The sequence below is a fragment of the Schistocerca americana genome, chromosome X (genome assembly GCF_021461395.2).
Source record: "Schistocerca americana isolate TAMUIC-IGC-003095 chromosome X, iqSchAmer2.1, whole genome shotgun sequence".
Lineage (NCBI taxonomy): Eukaryota > Metazoa > Arthropoda > Insecta > Orthoptera > Acrididae > Schistocerca > Schistocerca americana.
The window spans coordinates 733,619,890-733,636,875 of record NC_060130.1 but is presented as its reverse complement, the minus strand read 5'-3'; positions in this window follow the sequence as shown (position 1 = coordinate 733,636,875).

The following is a 16,986-nucleotide window of genomic DNA, read 5'->3' as shown; positions in this document are numbered from 1 at the left end:
ACTTTTAAGTGCCTGGCAGAGGGTCTATCGAACCACCTTCACAATTCTCTATTATTCCAATTTCGTATAGCGCGCGGAAAAAACGAACACCTATGTCTTTTATCATGGTGATCGTTTCTCCCTTTGTAGGTCGGCCTCAATAAAATATTTTCGCATTCGGAGTAGAAAGTTGGTGATTAGAATTTCATGAGAAGATTCATCCGCAACGAAAAACGCCTTTGTTTAAATGATGTCCATCCCAAATTCTGTATCATTTCAGTGACACTCTCTCACCTATTTCGCGATAATACAAATCTTGCTGTCTTTCTTTGAACTTTCTCGATGTAGTCCGTCAATTATATCTGGTAAGGATCCCACACCTCGCAGCAGTATTATGAAAGAGGATGGACAGACGTAGTGTAGGCAGTCTCTTTAGTAGCCCTGTTAATTTTCTAAGTGCTCTGCCAGTATAACATTTTCTATGCGTTCCTGCCAATTTAAGTTGTTCGTAATTGTAATTCCTAAGTATTTGGTTGAATTTACGCCCTTTAGGTTTATCGTGTAATCGAAGTTTAACGTATTCCTTTTAGCACTCATGTGGATGACCTCACATTTTTCGTTATTTAGGGTCAGTTGCCAATTTTCGCACCATACAGATATTTCTAAATCGTTCTGAAATTTGTTTTGATCTTCTGATGACTTTACTAGTCTACAAACGACAGCGTCATCTGCAAACAACCTAAGACGGCTGCTCAGATCGTCTCCTAAATCGTTTATATAGATAAGGAACAGCAAAGGGCCTATAACATCACCTTGGGGAACGCCAGAAATCACTTCTGTTTTAGTCGATGACTTTCCGTCAGTTACTACGAACTGCGACCTCTCGGACAGGAAATCAAGAATCCAGTCACATGACTGAGACGATGCTCCATAAGCACGCAATTTCACTACAAGCCGCTTGTGTGGTACAGTGTCAAAAGCCTTTTGGAAATCTAGAAATACGGAATCAATTTGAAATCCTTTGTCAATAGCACTCAACACTTCATGTGAGTAAGGAGCTAGTTGTGTTTCACAAGAACGATGTTTTCTAAATCTGTGTTGACTGTGTGTCAGTAGACTGTTTTCTTCGAAGTAATTCATAATATTCGAACACAATATATGTTCCAAAATCATGCTGCATATCGACGTTAATGAGATGGGTCTGTAGTTTAGTGGATTACTCCTACTACCTTTCTTGAAAATTCAACTTTCCAGTCTTTGGGTACGGATCTTTCGTCGAGCTAGCTGTTCTATCTGATTGTTAAGTATGGAGCTATTGCATCAGCATACTCTAAAAGAAACCTAATTCGTATACAGTCTGGACCAGAAGACTTGCTTTTATTAAGTGATTTAAGTTGCTTCACTGCTCCGAGGATATCTACTTCTACGTTACTCATGTTGGCAGCTATTCTTGATTCGAATTCGGGAATATTTACTCCGTTTTCTTTTGTGAAGGCGTTTCGGTAGGCTGTGTTTAGTAACTCTACTTTGGCAGTGTCTTCGATAGTGCCTCAATTGCTATCGCGCAGAGAAGGCATTAATTGTGTCTTGCCGCTAGCATACTTCCCCTACGACCAGAATCTCTTTGGATTTTCTGCCAGGTTTCGAGACATAGTTTCTCTGGGGTGCTATTATAAGCATCTCACATTGAAGTCCGCTCTAAATTTCTAGCCTCTGTAAAAGACTGCCAACCTTGAAGATTTTGCATCTGTTTAAATTTGGCATGTTTCTTTCGTTGTTTCTGCAACAGTGTTCTGACCAGTTTTGTGTACCAAGGGGGATCAGCTCCGTCGTTTGTTAGTTTATCTGGTATAAATCTCTCGATTGCTGCCGATATTATTTCTTTGAATTCAAACCATATCTTGTCTACACTTATATTGTTAATTTGGAAGGAGTGGAGATTGTCTCTCAGGAAGGCGTCAAGTGAGTTTTTATCTGCTTTTTTGAATTGGTATATTTTTCGTTTATTTTTGAAGGATTTGGGGGTTACAATATTCAGTCTCGCTACGACAACCCTGTGTTCACTAATCCTTGTATCCGTTTTGATGCTCGTTATTAACTCAGGATTATTTGTTGCTAGGAGGTCAAGTGTGTTATCACAACCGTTTACTATTCACGTGTGCTCATGAACTAATTGCTCGAAATAATTTTCACAGAATGCTTTTAGCACAATTTTGGATGATGTTTTACGCGTACCTCCTGAAATAAACATGTATTTTCGTCAATATATCAAGGTTAATTTAAAGCCACCACCAAATATAATCGTGTGAGTCGGGTACGTGTTTGAAATCAAACTCCAGTTTTCTTTCAACCTTTCAGCAATTGTGTCATCTGAGTTGGGAGATCGGTAAAAGAATCCAATTATTATTTTATTCCGGTTGCCAACAATGACCTCTGCCCATAATAACTCACAGGAACTATCTACTTCAATTATGCGACAAGATAAACTACTTCTAACAGCAACAAACACGCCACGGCCAACCGTGTTAGGCTATCCTTGCGGAACGCCGTTAGGTTCTGCGCAAAAATTTCGGCTGAGCTTATCTCCGGCTTTAGCCAGCTTTCAGTGCCCGATTTGAGTATTAGTGCTTTCTATTAGCGCTTGGAGCTCTGGTACTTTCCCAACACAGCTATGACAATTTACAACTTTTGCACCGATGGTTCCTGTATATACCTTCTTCCTGTGTTCGGCCTGCACCCTTTGTGACTGAAGCCCTTCTTGTGTTTTCCCGAGACACTCTAACCTAAAAAACCGCCCAGTCCACGCCACATAGTCCCCGCTACACGTATAGCCGCCTCCTGCGTATAGTGGACACCTGACGTATTCAGAGGAACCCGAAATCCAACCATCCTTTGGCGCAAGTCGAGGAATCTGCTGCCTACACGGTTGCAGAACCGTCTGAGTCTCTGATTGAGACCCTCCACTCGGTTCTGTACCAGAGGTCCGCAATCAGTCCTGACGGCTATGCTGCAAATAGTCAGGTCTGCTTTCATCTCGCAAGCAAAACTGAAGCCTTTACCGCTTCTGTTAGTCGCTCGAAACTAGAGAGAATCTCTTCTGAACCAAAGTGACAGACATCATTGGTACCAACGTGAGCCATCACCTGCAGTTGGCTGCACCTTGTGCTCTTCATGGCATCCGGAAGGATCCGTTCCGCGTCTGGAATGACTCCACCCAGTATGCACGCGAAGTGCACATTGGTTTCCTTCCCATTCTTGGCAGCCATGTCACTAAGGGGACCCACAACGTGCCTAACGTTGGAGCTCACAACTATCAATAATCCTACCCCCTGTGATTTCCCGGATCTTGCAGTCTGAGAGGTTTCCTCTGAAACAGGACAGGCGATGGCATCTGGCTCAGCGACAGTGTCAGCCGCAGACAGCACCTGGAATCTGTTTGGTAGACTGACTGGGGAGGCCTTACATGCAGCCCTATGGGAAGTCTTTTGCCACCACCTACGCCCTGGGGCGACCTCCCACTCTACCACAAGTGAGGGGTCAACCTCAGTGCGAGCAGCGACTGGACTGACCACCATTGAGGACTGATTGGAGGACGTGCTGGACGACCGTTGGATCCGACACGGCCGGCCCACAACAGTGGTGCCCAGCTACTGCAGCCTCAAGCTGTGTAACCGAAGCCATCACAACCTGGAGATGAGACCGAAGTGTCATCATCTCGGCTCGCATCCGCACGCAAGAATCATAGTCCCTATACATACTAAAGACAGTGGAAAACTAAACTACCCAGGTAAATGGACTGTCGGCACGTACTGCGGAACTCTTAATGTAGACGCTGACGATAACGCAAGAACTGTGTCTAATAAATTAGATTGATATGCAAAGATTCAAAAACCTAACTATCGAAGCGCTCAGGTGAAAGTAAATAACTCGCCTCTGATTAGGAACTTGTAATATGCCACAAAATCGGTTTACTCTCCGACGAAAACGAAAACGCGAGAACTGTGGCTGTTGGATATTAAATTAACACGCGGAAACTCAAGAAACTAAACTATTAAAGCACACATATGATATTATAAAATTCGCTCCTGGTTAGGAACTCGTACGATTCACAAAATCGGCTACTTCCCTGTTGCTGCGTCTGCTTCGAGAGGTCGTTGCGTGAAAAGTGATTAAATGGAACAGTAACTACCCTATCGGATCCAAGGTATCTAGACACCACTACGTAACACGGAATTGACCACTAGATGTCATGAGAGGTGGATCGGCCAGTATACATGGAGGCGGCGAGTATTGTGTTGCCAGTACCAAGGCAGGAACAGCAGAATGCTCAGCCAGGAGAGCTCGAAGACTTCGAACGTGACTTGTTATCGGGTGTCACCTAAGCAACAAATCCAGATGGGACATTTTAACTCTTCTAAAGCTGCCCAAGTCACTGTTGCTGATGTGACTGTGAAGTGGAAACGTGAACGAATCGCCACAGCTAAGCTAAGGATAGGCAGAACTCACGTACTGATGGACAGTAACCTTCGAGTATTGTGGAGACTGCTTGTAAAAAACTGCATGAAATTAGCGGAGGGAATCACTCGTGAGTTTCAAAGTGGTACCAGCAGTCCAGCTAGCGCAATGACTGTGCATAGGGAGTTAATAAGAATGGGATACAATGGTTCAAATGGCTCTGAGCACTATGGGACTCAACATCTGAGGTCATCAGGCCCCTAGACTTAGAACTACTTAAACCTAAGGACATCACACACATCGATGCCCGAGGCAGGATTCGAACCTGTGACCGTAGCAGCAGCGCGGTTCCGGACTGGAGCGCCTAGAACCGCTCGGCCACCGCTGCCAGCGGGGTACAATGGTCGAGCAGCTCGTCAAGGGCGAAGTATTCCCGTAGTCAGTGCCATGAGACACTCGATGTGGTGTAAAGTTCGACGCCAATGGACAGTGAATGAATGGAAATAAGTGATTTGGAGTGATGAACCACGCTACATCCGGCGGCAATCCGTTAGAAGGATTTGGGTTTTGCGAATAGCTGGTGAACGTTGCCTACCATCACGTGTAGTGCCAACAGTGAAGTACGGAGGAGCTGGTGTTCTTCTAATTGGTCTCCAGAAAACGCTAAATGCCGCAAATATGATCACATTTGACAGCATTGTGTGCTGCATACAGCAAAGGAACACTTGGGATAGATTGGTTATTTGTATCATCATTACAATGCACTCTGACATAAATCACCGACTGGAAGGTAGTGATTTGCGCGCAATAACATTTCTGAACTAGATTGTCCTGCCCAGGGTCTCGACCTTAATCCAATGGAACACATTGGATGGGTTAGATTACCGACTTCGCTCCAGACCCCAGCGTATAACATCTCTACCTGCTGTGGTTTCAGCTCTTAAGAAAGATGTAGCACCTATTCTTCCACAGACATTCAGACATCTCACTGAAAATATCGTCAGGAGAGTTCAAGCCATCATAAAGGCGAAGGGTGGACACATCTCATATTCATATCGACTAATAGGTGTCCATATACTTTTCATCAAATAGTTTATTTAAGTAACAGTTTCTGTGATCGATAGTGCATTCAGAGGACAGCCCAGCTGACACCGTCTCACCGCTTCTCTGAATGATGTTTTCCTGTAGCCGTGCTTGCAGGAAGAAGCCCATTCTCGACGTCACCTGCTTCCAGTGCGTGGTGTCTCATGTCGAGCTGCTGCGGCGCACGACGCTGTTCACACTAGTAAGATCCTTAATACTTCGAAACGGATATTAGACTCACAGCGCGCTGAACAGTAACTCTGGTTTTCGTTTTGTATGTACGTAAATCTCCATTCGTGCAGTAGGTTTAATGACTGTCTTCTCGATGGTCTATGAAACATGTTTTTCCTTATCGAAATGTGTACCGAGTACACCTTCATTTTCCAAAGTTTCGATGTAGCAGTTGACAATAAATAATCCGAAACTGTAACGGCATTAAATAAAGACGTTCTAAATAAAACGCAGAGCAATGAATTAGGTAATGAAGTTGTATTGCCAAGTCAACTGACAATAAACAGCATAGTAAAGTAAACATTCACATCAAAGAAATTAATGACGACAAGCTGGACTTGTGTGTTATCAATCAAGAAACTAGTGGTAGTTATTTTGGAGTTGACATTTCCACACTGAATGTGAATGCAGCCGAATTTGTGCCTTCATTCAGGCATCAGAAAACAGAACCACTTTCGAATGAACGATATCCAGATACAATGGACGTGCAGGTTCCGCTAGGGGATGATAATGAACCTTCTGACTTGGATGGGGATGAGCCACTTGAGGATGGGGCACATCAAGTTACTGCTAATAGTTAGGAGAAAGCTGCAGATGATAGTGTCGAGCCTTTAACAATGAATAATGTGAGGGACGATATAGTAGATGAGTGGACAGGGTCATTCCACAGGAAACTGGATGATGTAATAAGTTGGGGTAAAATTTTTCTCTGCAATACAATTCGTAATACATTCATTTCTGTGGAAAGGAAATAGAGTGAATCAGATAAGAAACGATTAATATCGATAAAGATGCAGAAGAACAATGTGGTAATAAACTTGAGGAGAATAAGGCATTTAAACGCAGATTCAGGTTGAAAATAATGAGTATGAAAATCAATGAAAACACAACACACTTAATATACACAATGAACTGAAAGTGACATCGAAAGAGAATGTAGGCAATTTTGAAGCAACAACGAGTCAGGTGCACAATAATAGAGCAGCAGTACCAATAATAGAACAGTATCTAGTCATGACAAAGCAGACAGTGTCAACCAATGAAGTCGAAACAGTAGTAAACGATAGGGAATGGATAATGCAACTCAGTCAAATGTATGACGGATTGGAACAATGGAAAATAGAAAGGAAAGTAAGTTTTGGTGGGAAAATAAGTCAGAATATAAAGAGATGTAACAGTTATGAAGTGTGTGAAACGAAAGGGGCGAGCAATCCGCTGTGCCATGCAGATGAGCTAAGTGAAAGTAAGAAGGAGGATGAGGCCCATGAAGTGAAATTAATGCAATTCCCGAGTGTAACGACGTCGATGGAATTGTACAAACAGATGGAAACTGTGGTACGGGCAAGAATTTGTAATTTTTGATAACTGCATAAAGTTGATAAATGAGTCAAACAAGACAAGTTAAGATCAGATGTGAGTAGAGATGAAAACGAAACTGTTGCTGCATTAAATGGTTCAAATGGCTCTGAGCACTATGAGACTTAACATCTGTGGTCATCAGTCCCCTAGAACATAGAACTACTTAAACTTAACTAACCCAAGGACATCACACACATCCATGCCCGAGGCAGGATTCGAACCTGCGACCGTAGCAGTCGCGCAGTTCCAGACTGCGCGCCTAGAACCGCTAGACCACCGCGGCCGGCGCTGCATTAAATACTTTAAAAGTGGAACATATGTGATATCAAAAGGAAAAAATAAACGAAGAGAAGTAGGAGAAGCAAATGTGTGGAAGCAAGCGGGCGCTAGTGTGGCGAGAAAAGTATTGATTTTTTCGCCACTTGGCCGAGGTCTAACATAGCATAGCACGCCATGAACCGCTAACAAAGACATTTCACAATATACTTAAGTAAAATTAAATGTTTAAATACTGATTCAAGGCTGGTTAAGGTTAGGTAAGACTCTGAAAATCCTAAATATTGTGAAGCTCAAGATGAAACGCTAATTACTTACTTCGAAAATCAGCTTTATGTAGTATTTTAAGAGGACTGTAATATTGAAGCTAGTAAGTTATATTTTTCGAATTAGGTGCAGTTTATTGTAAAAAACACATCTTAGAAGTTCACATGAAGCTACCGGCTTTATTTTTTGAATTATTCCACCTTTTTAGAAATTTTATGAGCATGTGATATTAAAGTTAGAGCGTTCCACTTCTGAAATTAGGTTCATTTTATCGTAAAAGTAGGTGGTAGAAATTTTCATCAAGGAACCCCATCTACTTTTTGAATTATTAAGAAAAAAAACAATTTTCGTATCTAAATTTTGTAGGTCGTATTGGATTAAGTAAACTGTCAAGATGACAGAACTATATTTATTATATGTAATTATGAAGATCCATAAATTTTCCAAATACTGTTATAATTTTACAAATGTACAGAAATTAAAGCAGACAGTGTTCAACCTATACTTGGCTCTAGAATGAGATTTTCACTCTGCAGCGGAGTGTGCGCTGATATGAAAGTTCCTGGCAGATTAAAACTGTGTGCCGGACCGAGACTCGGACTCGGGACCTTTGCCTTTCGCGGTCAAGTGCTCTACCAATTGAGCTACCCAAGCGCAACGCACGCCCCGTCATCACAGCATTACTTCTGCCAGTATCTCGTCTCCTACCTTCCGAAATTTACACAAGCTCTCCTGCGAACACAGCAGAACTAGCACTCCTGAAAGAAAGGATATTGCTGAGACATGGCTTAGCCACAGCCTGGGAGATGTTTCCAGAATGAGATTTTCACTCTGCAGCGGAGTGTGTGCTGATATGAAACTTGGTTCTGCCTGAAAAATTTTAGAGTTCAAAATTAAGAGTTATCGGCCGAAAATTTATAGAACATAAATAAAGTACAGAATTACAAAGAGAAAAATTTAAATCGTTGTTGGTCTTCAACTAATGAAGATATAAATATTTTTATAGCCATAAACGTTGCTGCACCCCATCCCCATGAACCATGGACCTTGCCGTTGGTGGGGAGGCTTGCGTGCCTCAACGATACAGATAGCCGTACTGTAGGTGCAACCACAACGGAGGGGTATCTGTTAAGAGGCCAGACAAACGTGTGGTTCCTGAAGAGGGGAAGCAGCCTTTTCAGTAGTTGCAGGGGCAACAGTCTGGAAGATTGACTGATCTGGCCCTGTAACACTAACCAAAACGGCCTTGCTGTGCTGGTACTCTGCGAACGGCTGAAAGCAAGGGGAAACTACAGCCGCAGTTTTTCCCGAGGGCATGCAGCTTTACTGTATGATTAAATGATGATGGCGTCCTCTTGGGTAAAATAAGTCCCCCATTCGGGTCTCCGGGCGGGGACTACAAAAGAGGACGTCGTTATCAGGAGAAAGAAAACTGGCGTTCTACGGATCTGAGCATGGAATGTCAGATCCCTTAATCGGGCAGATGGGTTAGAAAATTTAAAAAGGGAAATGGATAGGTTAAAGTTAGAAATAGTGGGAATTAGTGAAGTTCGGTGGCAGGAGGAACAAGGCTTCTGGTCAGGTGAATACATGGTTATAAATACAGAATCAAGTAGGGGTAATGCAGGAGTAGATTTAATAATGAATAAAAAATAGGAGTGCGGGTAAGCTACTACAAACAGCATAGTGAACGCATTATTGTGGCAAAGATAGACACGAAGCCCACGCCTACTACAGTAGTACAAGTTTATATGCCAACTAGCTCTGCAGATGATGAAGAAATTGATGAAATGTATGATGAGATAAAAGAAATTATTCAGGTAGTGAAGGGAGACGTAAATTTAATAGTTATGGGTGACTGGAATTCGACAATAGGAAAAGGAAGAGAAGGAAACGTAATAGGTAAATATGGATTGGGGCTAAGAAATGAAAGAGGAAGCCGCCTGGTAGAATTTTGCACAGAGCATAACTTAATCATAGCTAACACTTGGTACAAGAATCATGAAAGAAGGTTGTATACATGGAAGAACCATGGAGATACTAGAAGGTTTCAGATAGATTATATCATGGTAAGACAGAGATTTAGGAACCTGATTTTAAATTGTAAGACATTTCCAGGGGCAGATGTGGACTCTGACCACAATCTATTGGTTATGAGCTGTAGATTAAAACTGAAGAAACTGCAAAAAGGTGAGAATTTAAGGAGATGGGACCTGGATAAACTGAAAGAACCAGAGGTTGTAGAGAGTTTCAGGGAGAGCATAAGTGAACAATTGACAGGAATGGGGGAAAGAAATACAGTAGAAGAAGAATGGGTAGTTTTGAGGAATGAAATAGTGAAGGCAGCAGAGGATCAAGTAGGTAAAAAGACGAGGACTAGTAGAAATCGTTGGGTAACAGAAGAGATACTGAATTTAATTGATGAAAGGAGAAAATACAAAAATGCAGTAAGTGAAGCAGGCAGAAAGGAATACAAACGTCTCAAAAATGAGATCGACAGGAAGAGCAAAATGGATAAGTAGGGATGGCTAGAGGACAAATGTAAGGATGTAGAGGCTTATCGCACGAGGGGTAAGATAGATACAGCCTACAGGAAAATTAAAGAGACCTTTGGAGAAAAGAGAACCACTTGCATGAATATCAAGAGCTCAGATGGAAACCCAGTTCTAAGCAAAGAAGGGAAAGCGGAAAGGTGGAAGGAGTATATAGAGGGTCTATACAGGGGCGATGTTCTTGAGGACAATATTATGGAAATGGAAGAGGATGTAGATGAAGATGAAATGGAAGATATGGTACTGCGTGAAGAGTTTGACAGAGTACTGAAAGACCTAAGTCGAAACAAGGCCCCGGGGGTAGACAACATTCCATTAGAACTACTGACAGCCTTGGGAGAGCCAGTCCTGACAAAACTCTACCATCTGGTGAGCAAGATGTATGAGACAGGCGAAATTCCCTTAGACTTAAAGAAGAATTTAATAATTCCAATCCCAAAGAAAGCAGGTGTTGACGGATGTGAAATTTACCGAACTATCAGTTTAATAAGTCACAGCTGCAAAATACTAACTCGAATTCTTTACAGACAAATGGAAAAACTGGTAGAAGCCGACCTCGGGGAAGATCAGTTTGGATTCCGTAGAAATATGGGAACACGTGAGGCAATACTGCCCCTACGCCTTATTTTAGAAACTAGATTAAGAAAAGGCAAACCTACGTTTCTAGCATTTGTGACAATGTTGATTGGAATACTCTCTTTCAAATTATGAAGGTGGTAGGGGTAAAATACAGGGAACGAAAGGCTATTTACAATTTGTACAGAAAGCAGATGGCAGCTATAAGAGTCGAGGGATATGAAAGGGAAGCAGTGGTTGGGAAGGGAGTGAGACAGGGTTGTAGCCTCTCCCCGATGCTATTCAATCTGTATATTGAGCAAGCAGTAAAGGAAACAAAAGAAAAGTTCGGAGTAGGTATTAAAATCCATGGAGAAGAAATAAAAACTTTGAGGTTCGCTGATGACATTGTAATTCTGTCAGACACAGCAAAGGACTTGGAAGAGCAGTTGAACGGAATGGACAGGGTCTTGAAAGGAGGACATAAGATGAACATCAACATAAGCAAAACGAGGATAATGGAATGTAGTCGAATTAAGTTGGGTGATGCTGAGGGATCTACATTAGGAAATGAGACACTTAAAGTAGTAAATGAGTTTAGCTATTTGGGGAGCAAAATTATTGATGATGGTTGAAGTAGATAGGATATAAAATGTAGACTGGCAATGGCAAGGAAAGCGTTTCTGACGTAGAGAAATTTGTTAACATCGAGTATTGATTTAAGTGTCAGGAAGTCGTTTCTGAAAGTATTTGTATGGAGTGTAGCCATGTATGGAAGTGAAACATGGACGATAAATAGTTTAGACAAGAAGTGAATAGAAACTTTCGAAATGTGGTGCTACAGAAGAATGCTGAAGATTAGGTGGGTAGATCACATAACTAATGAGGTGGTATTGAGTAGAATTGGGGAGGAGTTTGTGGCACAACTTGACAACACGAAGGGATCGGTTGGTAGGACATGTTCTGAGGCATCAAGGGATCACAAATTTGGTACTGGAGGGCAGCGTGGAGGGTAAAAATCGTAGAGGGAGACTAAGAGATGAATACACTAAGCAGATTCAGAAGGATGTAGGATACAGTAGGTGCTGGGAGATGAAGAAGCTTGCACAGGATAGAGTAGCATGGAGAGCTGCATCAAACCAGTCTCAGGACTGAAGACCACAACAACAACAACAAACGGTGCTGACTGGGAGTTGCAGCTAAGCTGCCAAAGTAGGAAGCGATTCTGGAGTGGACGCTTCGTTCGCCGTCCACACTGAGCATGTATAAATAACGAGGTGTCTGCACTTAGAAGTTATTCGTTCGTCGTCACTCATACAGAAAGGTGCTACGCTCCGCTACGAAATGTGCCGTTATTTTGTCCGCAATAGTGACCACTCAGACGGGTTTGAAGGTGACTGACATTATTCAGTTTCGGTCGAATGACATATCTCTTATATCTTACGAAACTGTGTAAAAGTAAACTTAACTTGATTAATAATTCGTCTGGAAAGCCCATGTTTCGTTCTCGGTATTCTCTTTTGTGTGCATCCGCTTTATCATAGAAAACCGCTTGACAAGTGTCCGAGATTATTCTCCACTCTTAAGGCGACGAATTAACTTTACTTAATTAGTAATAAAGAGTAGAAATAGTTTCTGAACGATAGGACAAGCCTTAACGATTTTTATACGTATTACTTGTCGGTGTGAACTCTTATCAGACTGATGTTACATACAGTTAATCTTTTATGTGGTTGAGGGTATACAAGAAAGAAAGCATTACCATGAGGAACACATCCAATCTAATAAAATCCTTATAACTATAACAGACTATACTGTTCCCCAGTTCCAGCCTTCTCAGCATAATTCTCAGAGAGTTAGAAGACATGCGTAATTCTAAGAGAGTTAAAACATTTTATTTTAGTTTCGGCGAGCTGAATTGTGGGCCACTGGGCTGAAAATGATCGAACAACATGTTCTTAATCGTTTTCTGGCTGTTCGCACTAACAGTTTTCAGGACCTTGTAAAAGGCTGTGGTATCCAAAGATGGCACAAGACTCCTGAACATTTTAACGTTCAGAATTAAAGAACAAACATAAACATCGCCCTACCCCTACAAATAAAACCAATATCTGAACAAAATAGCATTTTATGATATGATCTGGAAGTGAAATCAAACTTGTTATGTGAGGGTAAGAGTAATGAATCAGACCAAGGTGTGCAATTCATGATTCCTATAGGAGTGTATGGAACAGAAACTCAAGTTTCAGCAGAGAGTAATGGCCAAAGAAGTGTTCTATTTCAGTCAATTTACGAACACATTAAAACAGAATCAGATGTAGTTGAGATGAATGTTGTGGATGTGAAGTTGATAGATGCTACCTGTGTTTGTAGTACACCTATTAAGGATCAAGTAAGCATGTGGTTATCGATCAAGAACATTACATTCGAACATAATTTGTTAACAATACCTCGATTGAGTGAGCTAATGACTGGCGAAACGAATAAGTTGTAGGTACCACTTTATAAAGATAGAGGCGACAGTGTGTTTAGAAGGCACATTCAGCACTGGTTGAGGAGTGCGAAAAATCTAAAGGAAAAGAGGCTGAAAACCCCCGAGGAAACATATATCCGCTCATAATGCCGCCATAAGGACAGAGCGCAGGAGAAGTATGTGGACAAAATTACTAAATTTTGGAACTCAGATTTGGTTATAAGGATTTTATTAGATTGGATGTGTTCCTCATGCTAATCCTTTCTTTCTTGTATACCCTCAACCAAGTAAAAGATTAACTGTATGTAACATCAATACTCTGAAGCATTACCAGAGTAGAAGTGATTAGTATTTGTGTTGTAAAGAAATAACAGTAAATGACTGCAAGATTTGGACTTACGTTTATAAACATATAGTACTAATTTCATTTAAAGATATTTGCGTACTAAGTGGTCCATGAAAAAGTGGATGCAGTTAAATTCTCGTTATAATATTAATAGCGTTAAGTTTAGAGTACAGTGGTACATTAACAGACATTGATAGAAGCAGTAATTTAAATATAGTGTGTTTAAAAGTAAATGACAAGGTACTAAGATTTTTGTTTAAGTTGCAGGTAAAATGAAATTAATGGACGGTTGTTAAAGCACAAAAGATGTTTTTTACTTTGTAAAGGGAACAGAAAGAGAGCATTCATGAGTATGGATAAGTTGTGAAAAAGAACATGGATAACGTGCAACCACAAAAATTGAAGCTGTTGCGGTGTCAAAGTAACCACCTTTTCTTAAAGGAAAAAAGAGTTTAGTTGAAAAGTAAATTTTGTGTAAGATAATATTTAGTAAAATGAAATGTGATCTAAAGACTGACCAATTGATATGAGAAATGAAATAATGCTTGAACCATTTTATATGAACACTAATAATTTCATTATTATGCAATGAACTCTGTGATATTGTAATGACAAATAATAATAATTTCTTATGTTTAACTTTACTAATAATGCCTTAGAAAGCTAGTTAAAAGAACAATGATTTTTATCTATGTATATACATAAGAAGATACTCACTACTTAACAGAATGCTACACTAGTAAGTAATATCTGTATCAACTACACTTCATGCGTTAGATTAATGATGATTGACAAATTTTGCTATCTGTATGTATCTATGTAAAGAACTAATTATTGCATGTTTTGCACTATACAGGATACAAATATATCTCATGTTAATAGTTCACACATTTTTATGAAAAGTGTGGTACAATGATAAGTATATTTTCCTGACATTACGAACGAAACGTGGCTCATGCTAGCGACTGTGTTGCATGCGTAGACATACCATTGAATTTGTAATTCGCAATACAAACCAATGAAACGTGTGGCACGTGTAACACTACAACACAGTGCCTCACATATTTTACAGTTACTAGATTCTCTGATTTTAAAACTATTTTTTTAATTATATGCACATAAGAGTTTTGTCAGTAATTAGTGTTTATGAAACTATAATATGATGCTAGAAGAACCAATAAAGAAAAAATTATGTCAAAGCTTTGTGTTAAGCATGCTGGTTGTGTCAGGGAAATTCATACTGTATTTAGCCCAAAGAGTAACTTTTAATGTAACAATAACATCGTTGGTGCCAGCACGCGCATAGTTCAAATGGTTCAAATGGCTCTGAGCACTATGGGACTCAACTGCTGTGGTCATAAGTCCCCTAGAACTTAGAACTACTTAAACCTAACTAACCAAAGGACATCACACACATCCATGCCCGAGACAGGATTCGAACCTGCGACCGTAGCGGTCGTGCGGTTCCAGACTGTAGCGCCTTTAACCGCTCGGCCACTCCGGCCGGCCACGCGCATAGTAACGGAGCGAGCAAGCGAGCATGTGTGGGCACAGTACATGATTATAAGAACATTTGCTAATTAAGGAAGATTACTGTGTGGTCCAAAGTTATTCAGGCTGCTCGCTGACTAAGAAGAGCCTGTTGCCAACAGTGAATACCACAGAAAGCATTACGTCGCAAAGTAAGGCAACGCCAGTAATTTTGTAGATGTGTACAAGGTTTTCCAGTGTAGTAGTTATTCTTAACATTATATTGTTGTTTAGTCAGATCATTAACTTGGTAAGTGAAGCTCATTGACCCAAGTCATTAACCATCTCCAGCGTCCCATTATTTCACCAACACTTTCGAGAAAGTCACAAGTGAAAGAAATATTAAAAAGAAGATAAATCCAATTAATTTTGCTGTTAACTTTAATACAAACAATTATTGCAAGCAGGGGAAAGAGTAATTATAGATCGTCGTATAGTGTTGCACTACTACTGCAGACAATCAGTCAAACCAAAAAGTATTTAAAAGCAGTTATTTCAGTGACAAAAGTATGTTGACGCTTTTGCACCCAAATTAATTTTATAATCTTGTATTGTATTTTACAAATAATTTCATGTGCTTATATCCTCGTCAGACTGCCATCACAAAATGGTTGTTGCTATAAATGAAATCATTTACGGCGTTAATTTGAGAAATTATCTAGTTTTGTTCATGCGAGTTACGCAGTTTAGCACAGTTTCCATTTAGCGTTGCTGTCCACTATCTATTATTGGTGATCGTAACTAGAAATAATATCACGGTATGCCAAATACCATTTTGTTCATGTTACACGTATCTTTAACATCTAAGCTCGCGCAAGCGCATTTTGTTCAGTTGCTGCATTATTATTCACTCCCAGAAATTACGTGATTCCAGAGTCACGTGTCATTAACAAACTTTAAATTTAGCTCGTTTTTGGACTAGTAACAGTTATCATTCTGCAATCTAAATTTATTCAACATTTAATTATTCAAAATTACTGCTGTCATTAACTTATTATCATTTTTATATTTCTATCGTTGTTATACTTAACAAAACCTAAAGCGGTAACGATCAGGATATAAATACCTGTAATCTATCCTTTCTTTGAACATTGTTCTTCGGAACTGAAGCCTTGTTTCCATTAATTTCAGAACATTAGATACACATGTCACAAAACCTTTTGTACACCGGGGAGTATAGGGACGTTAACATCGTTCACTGCCTTGAATGATCTTCAAATTACGTCGAATGGTTTTTAACGTAGCTAGGGGTTCCATCCTGCACACCAGAGAAAAAACTGCAGCCGCACTGCACACCAAAGGGGTTCGATCCCGTTCAGTGTTCAGTGGTGTTACTGGCCCACGAGGTTCTTAGAGATGAGCTCAATCGCCTCGGTGAAGGGGGGGGGGGAAGAGCTGGTTCCATTGACGCCTCTTATGCCGGCCTCTAAGGTTCAAAATGATTCAAATGGCTCTGAGCACTATGGGACTCAACTTCTGAGGTCATTAGTCCCCTTGAACTTAGCTCTAGTTAAACCTAACTAACCTAAGGACATCACACACATCCATGCCCGAGGCAGGATTCGAACCTGCGACCGTAGCGGTCTCGCGGTTCCAGACTGCAGCGCCCTCTAAGGCCTTTTGGTGTCGATTCTGAGTGGTTGCGTGTTTTCCTCGGCTATCCATAAGAAAACCACGTGATTTCCACGCTGGGCCTCGTGGTTCTGATCTGCATCGCAGAGGCGTCGTGTAGAGTTGCGTTGAATTATGATGAACTTTTGGTGCCAATGTGACATGATTAGCCCACATGAACTTCTTGAGGTCCGGACTTTTTCTCGCATGTGTTGACACCTTGCTGTCAGAAGCGTCGCCGATCCCGAGTGTGAAATCACAGGGCGCCA